Genomic DNA, 5,650 nt, shown 5'->3' with positions numbered 1-5,650 from the left:
AAATCAGATCATGCCCGAACTGTGTGAAGTATTAGGGAGTTGTAGTTTCCAACAGGCCAATGTTCTACATAGCGCATAAAACGTGATAATAAACTACAATGACCACAATCCATTGTGTGGCTACTTGTCTGGTCTTTCTTTTACGCCTGCCATGTAAGAGAAGAATGCGAGATCAAGTGGGGATACATAGAGAGCAGTTGCTTTGCAAGGTATTGGTATTCATCAGTCATAAAAATGTCTTATTTACTTTCAATAATTACTAAAAATAATGATTTTGTCAGACAGCATAGGCAATTTTTTTAACAGACGTGGGACCAAGTCACTATTATTCTAGTCACAAGGAAGTCTCAAGGTCTGAGTCTCAAGTAGATTCTCAAGTAGAATGGGTTGAGTCTCAAGTAGAACGGGTTGAGTCTCAAGTAGGACGGGTTGAGTCTCAAGTAGGACGAGTTGAGTCTCAAGTAGCACGGGTTGAGTCTCAAGTAGCATGGGTTGAGTCTCAAGTAGAAAGAGTTGAGTCTCAAGTAGAACGGGTTGAGTCTCAAGTAGAACGGGTTGAGTCTCAAGTAGAACGGGTTGAGTCTCAAGTAAAATGGGTTGAGTCTCAAGTAGCACGGGTTGAGTCTCAAGTAGAACGAGTTGAGTCTCAAGTAGAGCGGGTTAAGTCTCAAGTGGAACGGGTTGAGTCTCAAGTAGAACGGGTTGAGTCTCAAGTAGAACGGGTTGAGTCTCAAGTAGAAAGAGTTGAGTCTCAAGTAGAGCGGGTTGAGTCTCAAGTAGAACGGGTTGAGTCTCAAGTAGAACGGGTTGAGTCTCAAGTAGAACGGGTTGAGTCTCAAGTAGAACGAGTTGAGTCTCAAGTAGAACGGGTTGAGTCTCGAGTTAAGCCCAAGTTGTGCATTCTAAGAGCAATCGCGTTATGTGTCTCAACGAAGAGGAGTACTGTCTGCTGGTCCATCTGTTAAAGTTTTGGAATAATCCAACAGTTACCAAACGTGAGAAATGGCTCGTAGTCCACTGGAGGAAAGGCGCCAAGGAAGCAGCTCGCCACAAAGGCAGCCAGGAAAAGTGCACCATCCACCGGAGGAGTGAAGAAGTCCCATCGTTTCAGGCCAGGAACCGTGGCTCTGAGGGAGATCCGTCGTTACCAGAAGTCTACTGAGCTGCTGATCCGCAAGCTGCCCTTCCAGTGCTTGGTGAGAGAAATCGCCCAGGACTTCAAGACGGACCTGCATTTCCATAGTGCTGCCATTGGCGCTCTTCAGGAGGCCAGCGAAGCACACCTGGTGGGTCTGTTTTGAGGACACCAACCTGTGCGCCATCCACGCCAAGCGTGTCACCATCATGCCCAAAGACATCCAGCTGGCCTGCAGGATAAGGGGAGAGAGGGCCTAAATGGCACTCAACCTTCTGCTCCAGACACAGAATCCTATTTATCTCACTTAACCATTTTGTGAAATTAAAAAAAAATGTATTTCTTGTTTTTTTCCCCTTTTGTAATGTATTTTAGAATGAGGTAACGATCAGTCATTCCACAACCAACATGACTTCAGATATGGCTAGTGTGCAGATAGGACTATCGGCTTGCCTTCAATTGCAAATGAGGCTTGTTTTAACGTTAGAGGATAGAAAGTTTTACATGACTGTCACTGTGTTGACTTCAGTCAGATGGCCTCTTCACATGTTAACTGGCTCATTTAGGGTGACAGTTATCCATGCTCTAGATGACATTGGATCTTTTGTGGTTGGGGGGGGGGTAAAGAGATGACTTGATCTGTCAGCTTCCAGGGTGGTGTGTCAGGGTGTTTCCTCTACTACCACCCTTTGTCTCAGCAGTCTGCCAGCATGTCTTGCACAACAGTTCACTCCTAACACTCCAGAGGGGTGTCAGGGGGATTGTCTATGCACAGTTACTCCTCCTGACAGTGTCTGGGACAGCCAGGAGCATGACCAAGACTCCCTGTATATTCTGGACAGTTTTCTTGCAACATGCAACAAACCTTGGCAGCTACATTTAATATTTGTGTGTCACATTGTCTTTCTATTAAATGTCTTTACAAGTAAAACCCTCTTAGGCCTCACTCTCCCCTATCTGAGATATCTACTGCAGACCTCATCCTCCACATACAACACCCGTTACATTCTGTCTAAGGTCCCCAAAGAGCACACATCCCTGGGTCGCTCCTCTTTTCAATTCGCTGCAGCTAGCGACTGGAACGAGCTGCAACAAACACTCACACTGGGCAGTTCTCAATCTCTTCATTCAAAGACTCAATCATGGACACTCTTAATGACAGTTGTGGCTGCTTTGCGTGATGTATTGTCTCTACCTTGTCCTTTGTGCTGTTGTCTGTGCCCAATAATGTTTGTACCATGTTTTGTGCTGCTACTGTTGTGTTGCTACCATGTTGTCATGTTGTGTTGCTAACATGCTGTGTTGTCATGTGTTGCTGCCTTGCTATGTTGTCTTAGGTATCTCTTTATGTAGTGTTGTGTTGTCTCTCTTGTCATGATGTATGTTTTGTATTATATTGATATATTTTTAATTTGTTTTATTTTAATCCCAGCCCCCGGCCCCGCAGGAGGCCTTTTGGTAGGCCGTCATTGTAAATAAGAATTTGTTCTTAACTGACTTGCCTAGTTAAATAAAGGTTAAATAAAAAATTAATAAAAAAGTCAAGTCAAGTTTTTTCCAAGTAAAAAAATGGAATAATCTTTACATGCAATGACTTGTTCAGCTACACATTTTTGTCTATTCACTGAGGCTACCAGACAGCCCTTTTCATTATTTTGTCTACAACGCATTTTCATTATGTAATAATTAATTTGAACAACAAATTCCAAATGCAACTTCATAAGTAAATGATAAATGTCAAGAAATTTGACATACCAAAAAAACATTAGGCCTATGCTAGTAATTGTTGATTGATGCCCCATTGCTGGTCAACTTGCAAAGTAAACAGTTAACCGTGTAACGATCGTCTGGAAGAGGGGACCAAGATGCAGCGTGGTAAGTGGTCATAATGATTTTTAATGATACACTTCAAAAAACAAACAGGGAAAACGAAAGCCAACAGTTCTGTCGGTGCAAACCACAAAACAGAAGCAACTACCCACAAAACCCAAAGGAAAACAGGCTGCCTAAGTATGATTCCTAATCAGAGACAATGATAGACAGCTGCCTCTGATTAGGAACCCTACTCGGGTGCGGGACGTGGACCCCGCTCCACCCTTGGCTTCGGCCACTTAGGTGGCGCCCCTAGCTGCGCCGGAGGACTGGTGGGCGACCCTGGCTGCGCCCGGCTGGCGGGCGATTCTGGCTGCGCCCGGCTGGCGGGCGACCCTGGCTGCGCCCGGCGACCCCGGCGGCTCCGGGCTGGCGGGCGGCTCTGGCCCAGGATTCACCAGGCTGGGGAGATATGAAGGAGGCCTGGCCCTGGGCGCAGGCCTCACCAGGCTGGCGGGCGGCTCTGGCAGCTCCGGCGGCTCCGGGCTGGCGGGCGGCTCTGGCCCAGGATTCACCAGGCTGGGGAGACATGAAGGAGGCCTGGCCCTGGGCGCAGGCACAGGACTCACCAGGCTGGCGGGCGGCTCTGGCGGCTCCGGACAGGCGGGCGGCTCCGGACAGGCGGGCGGCTCTGGTGGTTCCGGACTGGCGGGCGGCTCTGGCGGGCGGCTCTGGCGGCTCCGGACTGGTGGGCGGCTCTGGCGGGCGGCTCTGGCGGCTCCGGACTGGCGGGTGGCTCTGGCGGCTCCGGACTGGCAGGCGGCTCTGGCGGCTCCGGACTGGCGGGCGGCTCTGGCCCAGGATTCACCAGGCTGGGGAGATATGAAGGAGGCCTGGCCCTGGGCGCAGGCCTCACCAGGCTGGCGGGCGGCTCTGGCAGCTCCGGCGGCTCCGGGCTGGCGGGCGGCTCTGGCCCAGGATTCACCAGGCTGGGGAGACATGAAGGAGGCCTGGCCCTGGGCGCAGGCACAGGACTCACCAGGCTGGCGGGCGGCTCTGGCGGCTCCGGACAGGCGGGCGGCTCCGGACAGGCGGGCGGCTCTGGTGGTTCCGGACTGGCGGGCGGCTCTGGCGGGCGGCTCTGGCGGCTCCGGACTGGTGGGCGGCTCTGGCGGGCGGCTCTGGCGGCTCCGGACTGGCGGGTGGCTCTGGCGGCTCCGGACTGGCAGGCGGCTCTGGCGGCTCCGGACTGGCGGGCGGCTCTGGCCCAGGATTCACCAGGCTGGGGAGACATGAAGGAGGCCTGGCTCTGGGAGGAGGCACTACAAGGCTAGTGCGAGGAGCAGGAACAGGACGTACTGGAGAGAGAGTGCGAGAGGCAGGCACCTGAAAAGCATGGGTTGTTGACTCAGGCCTCACCCCTGGTCCAGCCGAAATACCCGTGTGCCCCCCCCCAAAAAATGTTTGGGCCTGCCTCTCGTTCTTCCCGGGTAGGCCCCAAGTCCAGTCTCTCCTCCAAATCCACTCCTGATGAGACCAGGTGTCCATCTCCTCCCGAGCACGCTGCTTGATCCAGTTGTGGTGGGTAGTTCTGTAACGATCGTCTGGAAGAGGGGACCAAGATGCAGCGTGGTAAGTGGTCATAATGATTTTTAATGATACACTTCAAAAAACAAACAGGGAAAACGAAAGCCAACAGTTCTGTCGGTGCAAACCACACAACAGAAACAACTACCCACAAAACCCCAAAGGAAAACAGGCTGCCTAAGTATGATTCCTAATCAGAGACAACGATAGACAGCTGCCTCTGATTAGGAACCCTACTCGCCCCAAAACAAAGAAATTCAAAAACATAGAAAAAGGAACATAGAACGCCCACCCAATGTAACACCCTGGCCTAACCAAAATAAAGAACAAAAAACCCCTCTCTATGGCCAGGGCGTTACAAACCGCCATTTCCTGATTGCAAAAAATCAGGTTGAGACAAAACAAGCACATATAGTGTAGAGAATCATTGTACCCTCTAAACCACTGTAAAATGTATTTTCCATAACCAAAAATATGATGTTTTAAGATGTTTGAAGCTGGTGTACAAAACTGAAAGTAAAAGACTCAAAAACAAAAGTTAAGAACAGGTAGCATAGAAATAGTGCACATAGAACAAATCTACCGCTTTTTAGACTTGCTTTCAATGAAAATTACATACCTAAAACTCATATTTCTATGTGAATTTTGTCAGGTCCCCCCAAAAATTACTTATTGCAGATTTAATATTCTTTTGAAACTGCATATTTATTTATGGCAATCCTCTCTCTCTCTTCAATTCATGTACTTTGAAATTATTCTGCATAATGAAAAGCACTTTACAAATGTAATTTATTTTAATCTTTTTTTACCTTTATTTAACTAGGCAAGTCAGTTAAGAACATATTCTTATTTTCATTGACGGCCTAGGAACAGTGGGCTGACTGCCTTGTTCAGGAGTAGAACGACAGATTATTATTTTGGTATATATATATTTTTTTACCTTGTCAGCTTGGGGATTTGATCTTGCAACCTTTCGGTTACAGTCCAACGCTCTAACCACTAGGCTACCTGCCTATAATTATTATTATTATTATTACTACTACAATTTGACGTTTGCGCTGCACCCAATCCTATAGCTGTACAGCAAATTCTCAAACTTTGAGCCGAGACTCCAGT

This window comes from Salmo salar, chromosome 20 (assembly GCF_965601325.2).
Source record: "Salmo salar chromosome 20, fSalSal1, whole genome shotgun sequence".
Lineage (NCBI taxonomy): Eukaryota > Metazoa > Chordata > Actinopteri > Salmoniformes > Salmonidae > Salmo > Salmo salar.
Note: the sequence above shows the minus strand (reverse complement) of the source record.